Below are 18,739 nucleotides of genomic sequence, written 5' to 3'. Positions count from 1 at the left end.
ACCATCATTGACTATATTTCGAAGTCTTCCACAGTGAGGCATAGCTGCATTTTCTCTTTTAGGGCATGACCCACCTTGGAGAATATATTCACTCTGGTGATGCTGTTTTTAAAATTCTTCTATGATTTGCTGTACCCCAACATGAGCATTTTCTATTAAAATTTCTCATCTTCTGTGCCATCTTCCATGTTGCTTTGAACATGTGGGAATTCATTTCCCATGCACTCATATACAGACCAAAAATTTGGCAGAAACAATATTGGTGATGGAACAGCAACACTGTTGCATGTCTTCTTCTTCTTCTGTGCATATAATTATTTTTGAACCAGTCTGTAACTTCGTTAGGCTTCTTCAGGCAAATACGGCTTTAACTCATAAAAGCTCCTGGAATTTCATCAGCTGGAAGGAATACCAATGCAGACACATGATGCATTTTTAAACTGAAGTTTTCATTTTTGCCGTATCACATGGCCAATTAACTCATCTGAATTTTCTGTGAAATGCATTGGGCTGAATGGAAAAAAAACAATTTTTATTGGTAACATCTTGAATTCACTTTCAGAAGCCTTGATTGTGTATAATTCTAAATCGGTCATTGTGCTTTGGGATTCAATTAGACATTAGGAATTTTAGACTGTAGGGATTTAGACTTTAGGGATTTTGGTCTTTTGGGATTTCAACATTCAGATTATGGCGTTCAGGATTGTGTCTTTTGGGATCATTATCCAAACCCCATGGAGAAGTCCAGGGTGAATCAGGAGGCAGAGGGTGTCAGGGGAAAGCATAGGTGACAGCGTTTATTGTGGTTTTCATGGGAAGGAATGGGTGAGGCAGGGTTACGAGGATCATTTTAGGATTAGCTATTTGAATAGTTTTAGCAAGCTCTGGAGCATAGAGACTGCTCCTACTTGGCTGATAACTGGCCCTGTGATAACTAGGGTAGGGAAGTAGTGTAGTGTATACTAGACTATTCTAGACTAAAATAGTATAGACTGTGGTAGCCTGATACAAGGAGGAGAACTGGTTGGTTTGCATATCGAGGGCATGCTCTCAGGAAGTTTGATATCTTTAAGAATTAGCTAACTCTGGAAGGGGCAGTCCCTCCCAGATCCACAAGATGTCAAAGCCTCATAAAAATAGAGAAAATAAAAAAACATGATTAATATAATCTGCTTTTTTGGTTCCCAGTCCCACACCTTCAGTCCCTGGTTTACAACTCATCCCTTGCATCCTGGCTAGCTAAGTTACCACTTCAGTTTGGCCTTGGAATCCCATGTGTGAATTACCCCTTTGGAGAATCCTGATGAGATGAATCCCAAGACCGTGGATCTATTCCTATCTCTTGGCCTGTGCCTCAGAGGATTAGACCCTGTACAGCTGAAGATGTTCTCTTTTTAATACCTCCCTGGATTAAGAAATGCTTTGGCCACCCAAGAAACATAGAGGGCTAGACTTGACTCCATCATGCCTCTTATTGCATGTAAGTTAATCAATAGCCATTGATTAGCTATAGAACATTGATTTCTAGAGAACATGGGCCATCTGGTCCTGCATCAGCTCCCAGCCAGGATCTGTCTGGCAGTACCAGGTCAAGGGATGGGTGCCACAGAGGCTACAGTGAGATGTGGAAGTACATGGCTAGATCCAGCCATTTCTCAGGAAAATTACCCATCTTTAAGAGGCTCTTGACCCCAATAAACAGGACACAGCAGTGGCTATGTCTGGCTTTGTGGTCTGAACCAAAAGCTTATTGGATTAAATTAATTCATAGGAAGGGCTTATAATAGTGCCTGGCATGTAATAAGCCCTCAACAATTATTAACCATTATAATTAATCACTTTTACAGTGCCTGATTCTTAATGGAGACTCAATAAATGATGCCTTACCACTACTACCGACGCATGCTACCCTGCACATACCATAGAATTTAAATGAATTCAAGTGAGAAAGTGATCCTGTAGGCTTTTGGTAATCTGCAAGGCACCAAAACAGTACAAGGGGAAAAATTCCTGGTAATAACTTCATTCATGATTTTCGAAGAAATATGAGAAAAAAATAGTAGATATCTATAAAAGCATTTTGAATATCTGACTCCTATAAAGGGTTATAAATTGCTTAGCAGGGTTAAAAAATACATTCTCTTTGGGGAAACCTTACATTAGACATGCTATGAAATTAAAACTTTTAGTGACATAAGAAAAACTTAAAAGTAGCTATAGAACATAGGTTTATTACATGTTGATAGACGTTCTAGAATGTACATTTTGAGACAATTCACAGTAATTATTTCTTATGTTTTCTTATTCATTATCTTAGAATTAAGAGACTATTTTTGAATTTGAAAGCTATGTAAAAAGAGTGAGGTTCCCATTGTTTTTCATGTACCCTAATTATTCCAGAGAAAGTCAGCCAGGGGCTAAGAATATTTTATAAAAATAACCAGAAATCAGTTTGTTCTTATCTCTGCCCCCACTTGCCTAGTGGGACGTTGGTTTCCTCCAAAGGGTCTTGAAAGTCCCTGCAGCAGATCTCAAACGTGCTCTCCACTCCCCCGCCAAGCCTGCTTTTAGCCTTTTTCCTCTCATGCTCTGATCTGCTGTGGAGATTTCTTCCAGCCCTGCCCTGCCACTGCCTGATGGAGCGGTTGTGTAGAAGGCTGTTATGCCTGTTCAAAGGCTGCTGGCACTGACCTCATGTGTCCTGTAATGTCACCACAGAACCTGCTGCTGCTAATGTCCCCTTGATGGCCCAGGGAGATTATAAACAAACAAAGCTATATTTACTAACTTGTTTATTGCAGCTCTCTTTCTCCATCATTTAGACTCCAGTCTTCAGAGGTTAGGGAAAAATCTGAGAGAGAATGGCATCCTCTTCTCAGGGTCCTTCCACCCACCCTTCTAAGCCTGGGCCCCTGTCCTTGAATCACACCCGGCCCGCCTTTTCCCCTGGGCCCTGGTATCCTTCAGACTTGTCCTGACAGCCTAAATCCCAAGGTGAAGGCAATTTGGGACTATTCTTAGATCCCTGCTGCTCTATTAATAGAGCCCCAGTTGGCAATTAATTTTAAAAATTAAGCGGATCTGTTTATTTGGAAAACAACCCACCTTACAAAGAAGTTGACAGAGTTTCTAATTCCAATAGATCCTTATAATTCCCTATCAGGAAGGCTCCCAAACAGTGCACCCTGGATTGATTTTACACAAGATGCATCTCACCATGGGTTCTGGAGTCTACCTGGATTTGAATCTTATCTCTGCCATTCATTTACCTGTGCAACCTGGGAAAGGTGCTTAAGTTCTATGGAATTTAATTTATTTATTTGTAAAATAGGGATTAAGAAACCTTCTTTTCTATTTTTTAATGTCTGAAAACCATTGTTTTATAGATTTTCTCAGTTTTAAATACAATAGACTTTATTTTTGAGAACAGTTTTAGATTTTCAGAAAAGTTGAGGAGGTAGTATAAAGTTCCCACATACCCCATACCATTTTCTTTTATCAATATCTTACATTAGGATGGTACATTTGTCATAATTAATGAATCAATATTGACACATTATTAAGTAAAGTCCATAGTTAATTTTATTTCCTCAGTTTTTTCCTTATGTCCCTTTTCTTCTTTAGGAGCCCATCCAAGATGCCGCATCACATTTAGTTGTGATGTCTCTCTAGGGTCCTCTTGGCTGTGGCAGTGTTTTGGACTTTCCTAGGTTCTGATAACCTTGACATTTCTCTTCTTCTCTTTTTTTAAATATCTTCTTTGTAGGCTGGTTGTGAGCACTAATTGCTATATTTGAAGTGTTTAACAGAGAATATGGCCCATAATGAGACCTTAAAATAACTCGAAAGAAGACAAAGACCATTTTAACCTATAATAATGAGGGAGGGCTTTATTTTTGTGAATTCAAAGGAAGGACAGAAAATGGGATGGATACCTCAAGTGTACTTCAAAATGTAAAATTTTGGCTTTTAATTAATATTTGTCACAAGCAATTCATTTTAGTACAAAGAATGTGAGGAGGATATTACTAGTTGAGGTAGGACAAATTAGCTAGCTGCTGTATCTTTAACCTGGGAGCTACCCATCTTAGGGTTGCCAGGTGCGTTAGATAAAAATACAGGACACCAAATGAGATTTACATTTCAGGGAAACAACAAATAATCTGTTAAGGTAAATATTTCCAAAATGTTGCATGGGAGTCCTGTATTTCATTTGGCAACTCTAACCCTTCTTTCTCTCCTTGGGAGATTCTGGCACCATGTGACTTTCTGCTCTGGACATTTTACCAGATGTCTTGATGATTGACTGTGTCTCCCATGTCCACATCAAAAGATCAGTAACAGTTACCTGGACTCATATATCATGACAAAGAAAGGCAAGGCCTTCTAAAACTAAACTCTGGAGCGTGGGTTATGAGCCTGCTCTGTTTAATAGGTGAGGAGATACTGGCTGGAGGACTTTTACCAGGCTCAAACCTTAAGCATCATCATAATTCTTAGTGCTTAAAAGGGCAGCTCAGAATATTCAGCACCTGCCTTTGTGGCTGAAGCCAGCCCCAGGAAACACTTGATAAATAGTCATAGTTATTAATATTTGCCCCTATATCACCTAGTTCCACTGATCACCTGTAGCCATCTGTTCTAGTTCTGCTGTGTGAGAAGCTTTGATGGAAATGCCCATTAATCACAGCATCACAGCTGGCCTTTTGAAGATTGATGGCAATTAGTTGACAATATTTATTTGAGAAGCTGTATTACTTTGTGATGATATTACAGAACCATGAGTAAATCATGCTCCTCCCTACCCCTTTTCATTAATAATAAGAGCCACAGAGACACGCAGAAATTGCCACCATGTCTTAATTATCTCTCTAGGAAGCTACTTTTCCTGGACAGCAGGAACATGTTGGGAGGGGGCTAGGCAACCTTAGTCCTGGAAATTGCTCCTAATATTTCCTAGCAACATGACAGTTTGGAGCTTCCTTGGGGCCTTTAAGTGGCCACCTGCCTTCCCATGGTAATAGTAGCTCCTAAGTGGGCAAGCTAGAATAATTAATAATTCTTGGGGGTGGGGTTATGGAGATATTGGCCAAAAGACAGGAGAAATAAGTTTGAGAGGTCTCTTGTACAACTGTACAATAAATGTGATTATAGTTAATAAACTGTATTGTGCACTTAAACATTTCTAACACAGTAAATATTGTTTTTTCACAAAATAAGTATGTAATACATGTTATAATTAACATATTACAACATAATCAATTAGCTCATTATAATCAAGCTAATGCTTGATTTAGCCAGTTCAAAATATATACATTAATCAAAACATGATGTTATATACCATAAATAGATATAATCTTCATTGGTCAATTAGAAGATAAGTACTTCAAAAACCTCACTGATGGAAGTTTGCAAAAGTCAATAAAAATTTGCACTTGTAGGGGTCCTTGCATGACTCCTTCATGCATTTTATCCCTTTGTGGCTTCATAGCAATTGCTGTAATCCCCATTGCACAGATGAGCTAAAGTGTGAGGATTTCCTGAAGATAATTAAACTTTTAGGATTGGAGTTTAGATCACCTGACTATGAAACCAGGCCACATTCTCTCTGATGTCCCTGACTTAGTTTTGTGTCCACTTTCTAGGAAGGGAAGTTTGTTTCTTCAGCACTTGAAGAACAGTTTTATGATCTCAGAAGAAGGTGTCATTCCTATTTGGCCTGATATTTAGGTTAAGGCATTATGGAAATCAGCAGATATTACAAATTATGTACTCCCTGAAGCCAGTTTTTAAACAACTACCAGAACACCATTGCTAACCCACAAAACAGGGCTTATCTCTGCTCTCAGTCTATATAGTTATTATTTTCTAAAAGAACTCTTTACCAAATTTGCACTGTTCAATATGGGAGCAATAGGCACATATGTCCATTGAACACTTGAAACATGGCTAGTCCAGATCGAGATGTGCTGTAAGTGTAAAAAACACACTGGATTTTCAAAGACTTAATACAAAAAATGCAAAATAGTTCATTAATAATTTTTAAAATGTTAATTACACGTTGAGATAATATTTTGGATATACTTAAATAAAATATAGTGTTAAGGCTAAGTTCATGGTTTATTTGTTTTTTTTCTTACTGTGGCTTCCAGAAAATGTTAAATTATATACATGGCTCACGTTATATAGCTACTGGACAACAGTGGTAGGCTATAAGCTTCCAGATGACAGAAACCATGTTTCCACAGTAACTAGCACCCCATGTCTGCTACATAGTAGGTACTCAATAAATATGTGTTGACTAAATGTATGGAAAGGGGTGGAGGAAAGAAGGTGGCTATATAGGCACCTTATATGGGGCCTTATGACCCATTGAAAAGTATAACTGTTAGATTTGGAAATGTATATATAGAAGTCATACATGCAGACCAAGTTTTCTGCCAGAGGTGGAACACCATCTGTGGTCTCCTTTTAGAGGGCTCCCTGCTTCTGTAAGAAAATATTTAGTGACTAAAAACTTAGCACCTTAAAAGGGCATCTGCCCCTGCCTGTGCTCCAACAATCCCCAATGGATAGCCTTGTGCACACACACACACACACACACACACACACACACACACCTTCCCCAGCAGCTGCTTCTTACTTGGTGAGTAGTAACTCCAGGTTCTACCTGACTCCCTTTTTCTTGTTGGCCTCCCTCTGGGATCTTCTCTCTTTGCCCAGCTCCCATAGGTTTGGTAATATATTAGCATGGTCTTCTGGGATTTTGAATTAGTTAATTCCCAAGGCACTACTGCCCCCTTAGTTGCTCCCTCAGCTTCAAATATTTCAGCTCTCAAATAAGGAAAGGGTACTGTTTGACACCTAGACCAAGCTTTGTAGGTAAAGATCATTGGCTTAAGGCAGCATCCAGGGATACTGCTCAGAAAGAGGAACTAGGACAGCATACCTTCTCCGTTGTCAAATGGCATTTATCCATGGAAATGCTTCCCTCCTATGGAATTGAATCTGTCTCCCAGAAACTTCCACCCATTAGACTATCTTCCTTTTCTTCCTACTCAACCTTTCATCATTTAATAAAAGTAGTCAATATTTATAGAAACATTTCCATGAGCCATTGGCTCTCTTAAGACTCTTATATCTCTAATCTTATTTAATCCTCACAACAACCTTATGAGGTTGTTACTATTATTAATTCCATTATAATGATGAAAGAATTGAAGCTTAGAGAAGTTAAGTAAACTTCCCAAGGTCATCCAGAAAGAGTGGCAGAACTGGGATCGACTTAAGTTCTGATTTGAAAGTCTATTAGCCACATTTCTATACTGCGTTTTTTTTTGATCAGCTAATTCTACGTTCTGAACTTCTCAGTCTCTTCATGCCTTCCTTCACAAATCTCTTCCTGCTTTCACATGATAATCTTTCAAGAGTTTGAAGACAGAAGTGTCTTCCTCCCTAAATACTAGTCATAAGTCATCTATTTTTTTCAGAGTAGTCATTCTTATTGTGTTTCCTCATCTGGTTCTGGCTGTCTGACCAGTCCTTACACCTTAGCTCAATATTTGTCATGTACCATTTTAGAATTAGTCAGTATAGAGGACAGGTTGGTATATGAGAAAGTAACAACATATGTTCTTAAATAATTTTCACATATACTGTATCTTATTTGAGCCTAACAACAATCTTGAGAGATAGTCTTAATATTTTCAGATTCAATCACGGATGAGAAATCAAGTGACTTATCCAAGGTTACACAGAATTAAATAATTAGAGCTTTAAACTTAGATCTTCCTATGAAAAGTTCATCTTTCCTTTTACTTGAAGTACACTAATAAATGATGTTGAGGTCCTTATGCATATTAGCACATTGCTCCCCTGGGAACTTGGACTCATGAGCTCCTGCACCAGAGCTCCTTGGAAAGCCTGTGAGACAACTTGGACAGCCAGATTCACTCTTTAAGAAATATTACAAAGGCTTTGCTATTTATTTATAAAGATGCAAGTTTTTGAAAGAGTAACTGCATCTTTCTAAAAAGGCTCACCTTTGGTGGAGAAGATCACTTGGATGGCTCAGAAAAGAGAAATGAGACTGAAGGAAACCATTACAAATGCTGGATAAAAACGTACAGCCATGAAGGCTCCTGGTAGAGAACCTTATTTGTAAAGTACCTGTTATAGTGTGGGCTCTCAATAATTATCCATTTGAAGGGCAGTGCTCACAGAGCCTTATATAAGTGAAGACTAACCTTTCTCTGGATAAGGAGCAATCAAAGGCTAATAAGTTGAGATCATTTCTCAAACCTTAGAAATATTTAGGGACGTAGCTGAAGCTAGAGCTCGGATTTACTTATTTGAGCCAGCGCTGGCTTTGGTTATAGCTTATACTCCAGCAGAACTCCTCAGAAAGACCTTTTGAAGGGTTTGTAAATGGTTGCTGTGGTAACAAGGTTCCACAGGCACCATTGGGATGCTGGTAGTGGTGATGAAGCTGTAATCAGTACATTTGACCATTGCTCCTAGTAACACAGCTGCCTTATTTTTCCATGGGAAAGGACTGGGGTATGCTCAGCAGCTAATAGGTTCAGATGGAAATGAAACAGCTCCATGAAAGGTACCTATAAAACCACCACTGAATTACATCAATAGGCCCATCTACTAAGTTTTTAGCACTTTCAGAAATAGTCTTTAGTGGCTCTCTGCCACTAGAGTCACAGTACAGTTAATTAGCATTATTTTCACTATTAGATGAGTTCTTACAACTTAAGCTAGTTTGCAGCCCGTTTTGCCTCCACTAATTCACTGGGAAACAGTAGTACAATTGTTCCTGGATGGTAATGTGAATACAGGTTGCCCTGCTTTTATATCCCACTTAACAACAATGCATGTATGTTGATAAGCATAATGGATGCCAATATACTGCTTTGCAGTTTACCAAGTACCTTTATAATCATTATCTTATTTCATCCACACAAGAGCCCTGGGAAGTATTTATTACCCACATTTTATAGATGAAGAGAAGAATTGAGCCTCAGAAAATGGAAACGTCTTATTAAAAATCACGTGGCTGGTAGTGAAAGGGCTGGGACACAATTTTAGGTCTTTTCAACTGCAAAACTCTGTACTTACTACTTCCCTGTAGTGCAGTACAAGGCCCTTTGCATGTTGTCTCTGCCTTTTTCTTTCTGTTCTTTCAGAGCCATCGAATCCTCTTTATTACACGCATTGTGGAACAATTTGCCTAGTTCTCCAACCACCATTCTGCTTATCAAATGGCTGCCTTTGGGTTCTCATCCAGAACTCTCCTTTAGCTCATTGTCTCCCTGGAAAATGTTTATTCATTTAAAAAACTCAAGTAAAATATCACCTCCTCTACAAGACATTTTTATAGCCTCTTGTCTTTATTACTAAAAGACTTGTTATTCTAATGGCATTTGTTTTCCCATTTGTCTCTTCCATTAGGTTATGAACAGATTGTGGGTAGGACCTAGTGCTCTTTTCTTTTGTATTGCCAGGACCCACTTTAGCTTCTAGAAACAAATAGAAATGGAATAAATACCTTTAGAAACGAAAGGCCCACACGTACTTCTAATTATTAAACATAATTCAGTTTCATTTGATTTATGTCTGTGTCATTCCTTTCTTTGCACTGACATGTCCTTGCAGAGGGTGATCTGTGTGGCCTCTCCTGGTGGCAAGGCATTCCATGGAAGTGGTTTACAAGAATACTATGAAGTATATCATGAAGGCACATTTGAATTTCCATGTGATTATCACATGGAGATTCCTTTTCCTCAGTGGCCAAGATTATTGATATTTATTATTGCTTCCCACTCTTCAGTCTTCAGTTCATAGCTCCTAATAGAATATATTTTTTAAAGAAATGTGTCTTAAAATCACTGAGTACAGCATTCAACTTACAATGCTTGTTACTTGGAAAAATTTGAAAAATAACTTGTTCTTGGCTCAATAATGCTGAGCAATTTACGGGTTTCTCATCCATTTATAAGAATACTAAAAACAATTCATTTTTTTCTCAGTAAAAACAAGTTTTTCAGTTCAGTCATTGTGAATCCCATACTTGCTCTTCTCAGTGAAGATAATGGACTAAGATAACACCACTTTTCCTGAATGAGAATAAGAGAATCATAGGCAAGTTGCCATTGGATTACTACAGCTTTGATTTGGCTAGAGCTTTCGTAGCTCTCCTCCTTCATATATGATTATAAAAAATTTATGTTTTCTCATTTAAGAGAGTGTCTTTTAGCCAACTACCTGCTAAGAATCAGAATATAGGAGATTTAAATATCATGAAACAATTAGTGAATGTGGCAGACATTATGCATTACCTTCCTTTAGTCCTTGCTAATAGGACCTCAGTATAATTCCTGGCAGCAATATGTCCAGTTTCAATGGAACACTTAGGATTTGGGTAAGCATATTATGGCTTTCTGGCTCTCCTTTGCCAGATAATTTCTATCTCTGCCTCCTTGGAAGCTAGGGATAGAACTGGAATGTCAATGTGCTAAAGGAAAGATTCTGTAACTTGGCTGTTCCCACCCCTATTGCTTCTTGCCTTGGGACCTTCAAGTGACAAGTCTATGATAAAACACTAAATCCTTAGGAAGGCGGAGAAAAGGATAGCAGTTACTGAATTTTTGAAGACACATTTCAGCTGCTGAACCACCCATAGATTTTTTTGCCTCTGGGTTTTTAAACAGTAAACCATGGATGTCTTTTAAAGTTGAAGCTACTGGCTGTTAGACTTTTTGTTATTTGTAGCCTAATGCACACTGACTGATGTAATATAAGTGAACATCATATTTCCACATCTGTAACAGCCACAGACTCTAACCCAGAGTAAGGACAAATCTCTGTCAGATTATGAGGTGCTCCTCTAAATTCTCTGCTTAAGTATGTGCCACCCATTTATTCATAAATTCAGCTTACATTCATTTGCTTTTAATATGTGTTCTTTTCTCTGCCATCTAGGATCTTCTGAGCATTTTGTTTAATATTTCCAGATAACAGTGAGTAGTAGGTGAGCCTATTTCTATCCCAGCATTATAATGAATACTTTACTTTTCAGATTGTATGACTATCTCTTTGGTCTAAAGCAGTACTATCTGATAGAAATATAATGAGAGTGACATGTAATTTTTCTAAAAGGAGAAAAATACATGTATATTACAATACAACAGTAATATCTTATCTAATGCAATGGTTACAGTGAAACGTAATCCTACCAAACAATAAAGTTGTGTTTAATGGAAAAATATTTTGCATTGCTTCAGTTTTAAAAGGAAAATTAAATAAAATTGTAGTTCCTCCATTGCACTGGCCACATTTCAAGGGCTCAATAGCTACATGTGGCTACTGGCTACTGTATTAAATAGGTCAGACCTATTCTCTAAACTCCTTGAGGGCAGGAACTGTGTTCTATCTAGGTTTTACCTTAGTTACTCCTTCTTCTGGAACCCTTTTCAGGTACTCCAAGATGGGGTTAAGTGCACCTGTTATGTGCTCCTACAGCCCTCTGTGCTAACTTCTATGGTGGGGTGCTTATACAGCCTGTGTTGCAATTACTTATTTCCTTGCAATTACGTTCATTTTCTGAAGATCTGTGTCTGATTCTGTGCACTGGAGTCTGCCCTACTCCCTCAGTCTGGTTGGTGCTAGGGCCTGTCTTGGACTTGTTGAGTTTCTTCGGCCTCCATCAGCAACTGGTTGTATGATCAGCCTCACTGCAGAGGCAATGACTCCACCGGCTTCCTGAGCCTGGGCACCCCCTGGAATGCTTCATCATGGCTTATGCCTTGTCTTGATTTACATGTTGTGGTCTCCTGATATAGACTGGCCCAAAACCATGCTTGTACAGTCTTGAGATTTCCTGTTCCACCTGCCAGACTAGATTTCCTCCCAAGGCAACCTCAATTTACAATTGTTTGGGTTGTAAGCGACAGGGCACTCTTCCAGGGGATATTTTCTTGTAGTGACTCTAGATATGAATAGTTATTTTGACAACATTCCAGCAGATGGCAGTAAAGTGTTTTGAGCAAGGGTTACCTTTTTCTAGTTTGCACAAGGTCCCGAATAAGCTAGCATCTGTGCTGCCAGTAGAGCCCGCCTGTAAACCTAGCAGAAGGATCTAGTTGCAGCTTCTTGCTCCTTTCCTCTCACCCCTTATCCTTGTAGTTAATCATACCTGGCCAGGTATAGAGAAGATGTAGTAAATTGGAAAAGCCTCATATTTGGGGAATGAGATACATTTCTTTAATCTCATTTCCTGTTGCCAAGCATCACAGGATACTGCTGCAGGGACCACCTCCAGCTTGCCTCAGTCCTTGTACTCTGCTTTCATTCCCTTTCTTTCTGTAATCATGTGTAGGCAATGCCTACACTCTAGGATGATTCTGATTAAGCTGCTTGTATGGAGCATCAGTTTCTTTATGGGCACCAATGGTGTTTATCTCTACAGATTGGAGGAACATTCTGTACAGGATTTGTTTTTTAAGAAATCCATTTAAAACCATTAAAAGGAAAGAGCAGAGAGATGAAAGGGCACTATCTAGTGGTTCTAAGAGAAGGAAGGTGCTGAAATGCTTATGATGCTAATTTTCCTTTTAGTCCCAGTTGTCTGGAGTAGAGGAATGGTATCTAACTGTTAGAGATGTGAGAGATCTATAAAGCTGTGAGCATCTCTATGTGTGAAAGTCCATCATCAGGAAAAATGCAGTTCTTTAATTACTGGCTCAATGAAGATGCATTTCAAAGTGCATTTGGGAAGGAGAATCTATATCTACCCTCCTGTAGGCCTGTGCTCCAGCCCTCAACTCAGTAGGTTCCAGGGAAGAAAGCACGTCACAACATGTGGCATTCACTCAGTCTGTCCTGTTTCACAGAGCTGACTTTATCCCAGATAACCGCCCCCTTCTCCCCACCTTTTCTGGAAATGCATTTCTGCTTTAGAGAGCAAAGTCAGCCATTATCTGGTTTGGTTCCTTTGGGGTTGGACTATTACAGATTATTTTTTGATAGTTTGTGGGTCAACTTGATAGAGGGGTACGGCATCATGACATACTGTTCAGGAGAACTGCCTGCTGATTTGGCATGGTGGAAATTTTCTCAACTTTCTTTCTAGAAGCTATGTAACAGATATGGCTAAGGTTAAAGGGAATTTGTCCCATTGTGAGACATTTTATGGGTGTGAAATGGTTCTAGCATTGGTATTAATTGTCAAGTAGTTATGTAGCTTTGGAAATTTGTCCTTTTTGGATCCTGCTTCTCTTACATTAAATGTCAGATATGAAAGAGAAATTTCTGGAATTCTGACTTTGCGTTCTATGTAATCTGGAACACATTTCCGCTGCAAATATTGAACTAAGAGGAAGAATAGCAAATGCCTGGCACTTTGCTGCCACCTTGCCCATTATCAATTCCATTACTCTATTCTCTTGGTCTAGGCTTAGGTGTGGACTCAGAATCTTTCTCAACACAGTGCCTAGGAGGCCACTACCAATCACTTGAAGTAGACCTTAAAGGTGGAAGCTTCTTGCTGATCCTGGATGATGAGAATTCAAGGTTCCACACTGTTCATCACATTGAGGTTTCCATTTTCTTATCAGCTTCTAAGGACAATTTGTTTTTAATGGCAACAGTTATCTTCACAGACTCACCAGGATAAACTCTCATATCCAATTTTCAACATATGTCAAGGAGTGAATATCTGAATGTGAAAACAAATGAAATGAAATGCAGCAAACAGTAACAATAAGGACAGAGACTATATCAATATTAATGAATGATGTTTGTGCTATGCTATATTAAGTAGGAGAGAGAGAGGATTTATAAAAAATCTTAAATTTGGTCTGGAAGAGCATCCTCACATCTCAGTATAAGGAAAAAATCCCGCTTGGCTAATAACATGTTAGCAGTTCATAGTCTCTTTTCTTCAGGGATGAGAACCACTATGTTCAAGGCCTTACATCTTATGTACATTTATGCTAATGCTTGAATCTTATTTAAATGCAGTATTATATAATCAGTACTTATTCATGGTATCCATTTTCACTGGTGATTTGCAGACTTTATGGGTAACAGAATTTCCTAGGGAGTTTTAAAAAATATGATTTTGTGGGCCCCATCTCCACAGAGTTTGACTTAATAGGTCTGAGGCAATGCCTAAGAATATGATTTTTAAAATCAAGTCCCTCATATTTCTTAGGTCATAATTTACAAAATGGTCACCATGCTCAGGTGAAATATTTCTCTCTTGAGCCTAAAGTCAAGTATGATGGCTTTCATTTGTCATGTAAGTGAGCCACATGGTGCAATAATTTAATTCTGTAGTGCTCAGCTTGCGTTACGTGTTAAAGAGTAGATTCAGGAAGCTGTATGGTGAACAGTGGTGGTTCTTGAGAATGACCCCTAATGGCAAAAATATTCATCTATCTATGTGATAATATTACACTTCTGGTATCCCCTGATGGAAGAACATATGGAATAATAAGATGCTATGAGTTCAGTAACACAGGCATCTAGATTTCATTAGTCCCAACCGCACTTATGAACATTCCAAGGTCTTGGTGTATATATGTTTGAAATATATCATGTATTTAATCAACATATAGTAGATTAGAAGACCTCATGAAAGAATTTCATATGCTAACCCATTCCATGTGTCCTCCTCTCTACCCTAATGGGTTCGTGACAGAAATTTGAATTTTTCAGAATAAGGAGAAGCCCAGAAGACTTGAGTTTGAATTATACAAATAATGGATACTGCCTGAGTCATATAGTTACTTAATCCATAAACCTAAATTTCTGTAAAAAGATGATGACACATATATATTAGATATACTTTTATTTCCGATTCAGAGGGTACATGTGCAGGTTTATTTCATCGGTATATAGTGTAATGCTGAGATTTGGAGTACAATTTATCTGGTCACCCAGGTAGTGAGCATAGTACCCAGTAGGTAGTTTTTCAGGCCTTGCCCCCACTACCTCCCTCCCCCTTCTAGTAGTCCTAAGTGTCTATCGTTCCCATGTGTACCCAATGTTAAGCTCCCACTTATAAGTGAGAACATGCAGTATTTTGTTTTCTGCTCTTGCATTAATTTGCTTAGGATGATAGCTTCCAATCACATCCCTGTTGCTGTCAAGAACATGATTTTGTTCTTTTTTATAGTTGCATAGTATTCCATGGTGTATATGTACCACATTTTCTTTATCCAATCCACCATTGATGGACACTTACGTTGATTCCATGACTTTGCTATTGTAAATAGCGTGGCAATGAGCATATAAGTGCATGTATCTTTTTGGTATAATAATCTATATTCCTTTGGGTATATAGATCATGGTTCAAATGGTAGCTCTGTTTTAAGCTCTTTGAGAAAGGTGATGTTAATTTTGTATAGTATCTTGCAGGTGCTCTCTTGATTTCTTATGTCTGTATGTCTACCTCTGTAGCAAGATTAGGGAATTTTCTTGAATTATTCCCTCAAACATATTTTCTAGGTTGTTTGTTTTCTCCTCTCTCAGGAATGCCAATAACTCATAGATTTGCATAATCCCATTACATAATTCCATACTTCTTAAAATCACTTTACATAATCCCATACTTCTTGAAGACTGTTCTTTTTTTCAATTTTGAAGCCTTTTTTTTTTGTGAAGTGGTTATTAACAAGTCTATATAAGGTTAGGATTTCCAATTAAAAGTTTTAAATTGAAAGCCTTCAAGGTTCAGTTGTGTGTCATGTAGCCAGGAGTAGCACTGAATTTGGCATAAGACTTAATGACCTTATTTACAGCTTCCAAGAAATCCTTCTCAGTAGCAATTTTTCGCTGTGGTCTGATGACAAACATACCAGCTTCTGTGCAGACACTTCTAATCTCAGCAGCAGTGCCATTTGGACACAGTCGTGCTAACAATTCAAATCTGATATATCTTTCAACTCTCATTGAATGAGCGTGAATCTTAAAGATGTGGGTCCGACCCTCTAGATCGGGCAAGCTAAATTCAATTTTTCTATCTAATCTCCCTGGCCTCATCAGTGCTGGATCCAAATTATCAGGTCAGTTAGTGGCCATCAGCACTTTAATATTGCCTCGAGGATCAAAACCATCAAGCTGATTGATCAGTTCCAACATTGTTCTCTGCACTTCATTGTCACCTCTAGCACCATCATCAAACGGAGCCCCTCCAATAGCATCAATTTCATCAAAGAAGATAAGGCAGGCTTTTTTTGTTCTGGCCATTTCAAAGAGCTCGTGAACCATTTGAGCCCTCTCACTGACATATTTCTGTAGAGCTCAGATCCAATAAGTCGAATGAAGCACGCATCAGTCTGATTAGCAACTACCCACACACAGAGTGTCTTCCTGTACTGGGTGGATTAAAGAGCAGCATGCCCTTGGGAGGCTCAATGCTAAGATTCACAAACCTCTCTGGATGAAGTAATGGGGTTTCAACCACTTCTTGCAATTTCTCAATCTGCTCCCCAACATCACTGTATGTGACATCAGGTTTTTCCTCCATCTGCATCATGGTAACTGTTGGGTCAGTCTTAGGAGGCAATGGGATGTGAATTTGATATTTATTTCTGTCCACACCTACTCTCATCCCTTCTTCAATGTCAGTGGGTGCCACCTGATCACTAAAGTCCATCACAAACTTGGCAAACTGCTTTACATTGACAATGTATTTTGGGTCCTCTGAATCAGCCTTGATTATCTTTGTACACCTGGCAACCTGTAAAGGCTGTGTCTGCTTATCTGCAGCCAAATTCGAGTGCTGGTGGGGCCAGGCCAGTGTCAGATTCTTTAATACCAGTGAGCTCATTAATTTTCTTGAGAAGTTGCTGAATGCCATCTTCAACTTGCTTGATCTGCCTAGAGTAAGTGCTCTGACCATAAGTTTTCAGCAAGGCAATATCTGCCTCATCCAGAACTTGGATGGGCTTGTCATCCTTCTCATCTTCTTTGGTCTTCCGCTGATGGGCACCAAGGCAATCTGGCATTTTAGCAGTTCCAAATGCCTCTGCTCCTTACTGGTTACACAGCACCTTCATTTCTTCTGGTGGTGTCTGAAGACTGTTCTTTTTTAAAAATTATTTTTTTCTTTATTTTTGTCTGACTGGATTAGTTCAAAAGAATAGTCTTCAAGCTCTGACAGTCTTTCTTCTGCTGGGGCTAGTCTATTGATAAAGCTTTCAGTTGTATTTTAAAATTCCTTAAGTGATTCCAGAAGCTCTGATTGATTTCTTTTTAAGATGTTTATTTCTTTCTTCATTTCCTGGATTTCTTTAGAAGTTTCTTTGTGTTGATTTTCAACTTTGTCTTGGCTTTTGTTGAGCATCCTTGCTCCATGGTTTGAATTATTTATTATTTCTGAATTTCCATTTTGGTCAGGGAACATTGCTGAACAGCTAATGTGATCCTTTGGTGGTGTCACAATGTTCAGATTTTTCGCGGTTCCAGGATTCTTACACTGGTTCCTTCTCATCTGGAGAGTTTGGTGCCACTAATTTTTGTATTTATTTTCATGCTGGTAGGATTTTTTTCTTTCCCTATATATATTTCCGTTTCTCCCCTTTCCTAGAGGATGTGACTGTAGAGTATGTTGGGTAATGTCTTTTGGCTTTGCTTCTATAACCCTATGCACTTTTGTGGGCAGTTTTATATTGGGCTGTGTGATTCAACTTACAGGCCAGTAGATGGTGCTGAAAGGTATGAGCCAGTTGCTGCACAAACAGATGGGTATGTACATGGTCTGTTTACTGTGAGGTGCTCTCTGTTGTTTTAGGTGATGGGCTGGACAGTAGAGTGCTTGGTGCCCTGTGCTTCTTGTTCTGTGGGGGTGGAGAGACACAGCTAGGCAGAGTTGGAGCCTTTGGCTTGCCCACGAATACTCCCATGGTGAGTGCCGGCACCAGCCCTGTCAAGGGTGGCTGGGAGGAGTTCCTGGTGAAATGCACTGAGATCTCTGGAGTGGGGCAAGGGGCTGATGAGGAGTCTGCACTGGCTCCCCATCTTTGATAGGTAGGAACATGGTCTATTTTCTTATCATGCTCCTGTTCCAGGGCTGATGACTCCTCATTCAGACACACACTGTAGTCTGTGTCTAGACCAGTGTGGCTGAGAGCCTCAGAAAATGCCTCTTTTGTGATTCTCCATTAAAGTGGTTTGGGGCAACTTCATCACTCAGCCTGTTACAAATAGCTTTATGGCAGGGCTGTTCTCTGATATGATAGCACTGCTGCTTTGTGTAAAGGTGGGGCTATGCCTTTGGGCTTGTGTGAGAAGTGGTCAGGTGCCAGCAGAATTTGAATGGGGAAGGTAGTTCCTCAGTTTCCAGGCCTCTAGATGGTCTGCTGGACTGCATGTATGAGTCCTGAAGGGTCTGGAGCCAGATCAGGCTAGCCCAGGGTTCAGGTGCTGACTGTGATAGAGAGGGGCAGGCTGGCCCCTGGGTCACTGGATGAACTCTCAGGCAGGGGCAGGCAGAATGCTTGGGTGGTAAGAACCTGAGGGAAGAGCATAGGCCTGTGGGGGTAGGGATTTCAGGACTCTGGACAGCAGCTGAAATGCTCATGTGGAGGCAGGGTGCTTGCACTGGCTACCAGAAGGTGGCAAGAAAAGGCAGGGAGTTGTGGGGTGTGCAGTCTGTCCAGTTCTTCATATCTGGGCAGTGGTGTCCTTGTTGGAGATGTGTGAAAGCATTCAGCTTCTTTGTTTC

At 39.4% G+C, this 18,739-nt stretch overlaps 1 protein-coding gene and 1 pseudogene across 1 annotated transcript in view; one reads left to right on the top strand and one right to left on the bottom strand.

Annotated features, from left to right (window-relative positions):
• Nucleotides 1-18,739, top strand: part of CPNE4 (copine 4) — a 767,841-nt gene that overhangs the window by 91,985 nt on the left and 657,117 nt on the right. The gene's annotated exons all lie outside the window — the stretch shown is intronic.
• On the bottom strand, nucleotides 14,897-17,066 carry LOC100439074 (26S proteasome regulatory subunit 7-like; annotated as a pseudogene).

The sequence above is a fragment of the Pongo abelii genome, chromosome 2, assembly GCF_028885655.2.
Source record: "Pongo abelii isolate AG06213 chromosome 2, NHGRI_mPonAbe1-v2.0_pri, whole genome shotgun sequence".
Taxonomy (NCBI): domain Eukaryota; kingdom Metazoa; phylum Chordata; class Mammalia; order Primates; family Hominidae; genus Pongo; species Pongo abelii.
This window is presented reverse-complemented; position numbering and strand designations above follow the sequence as displayed.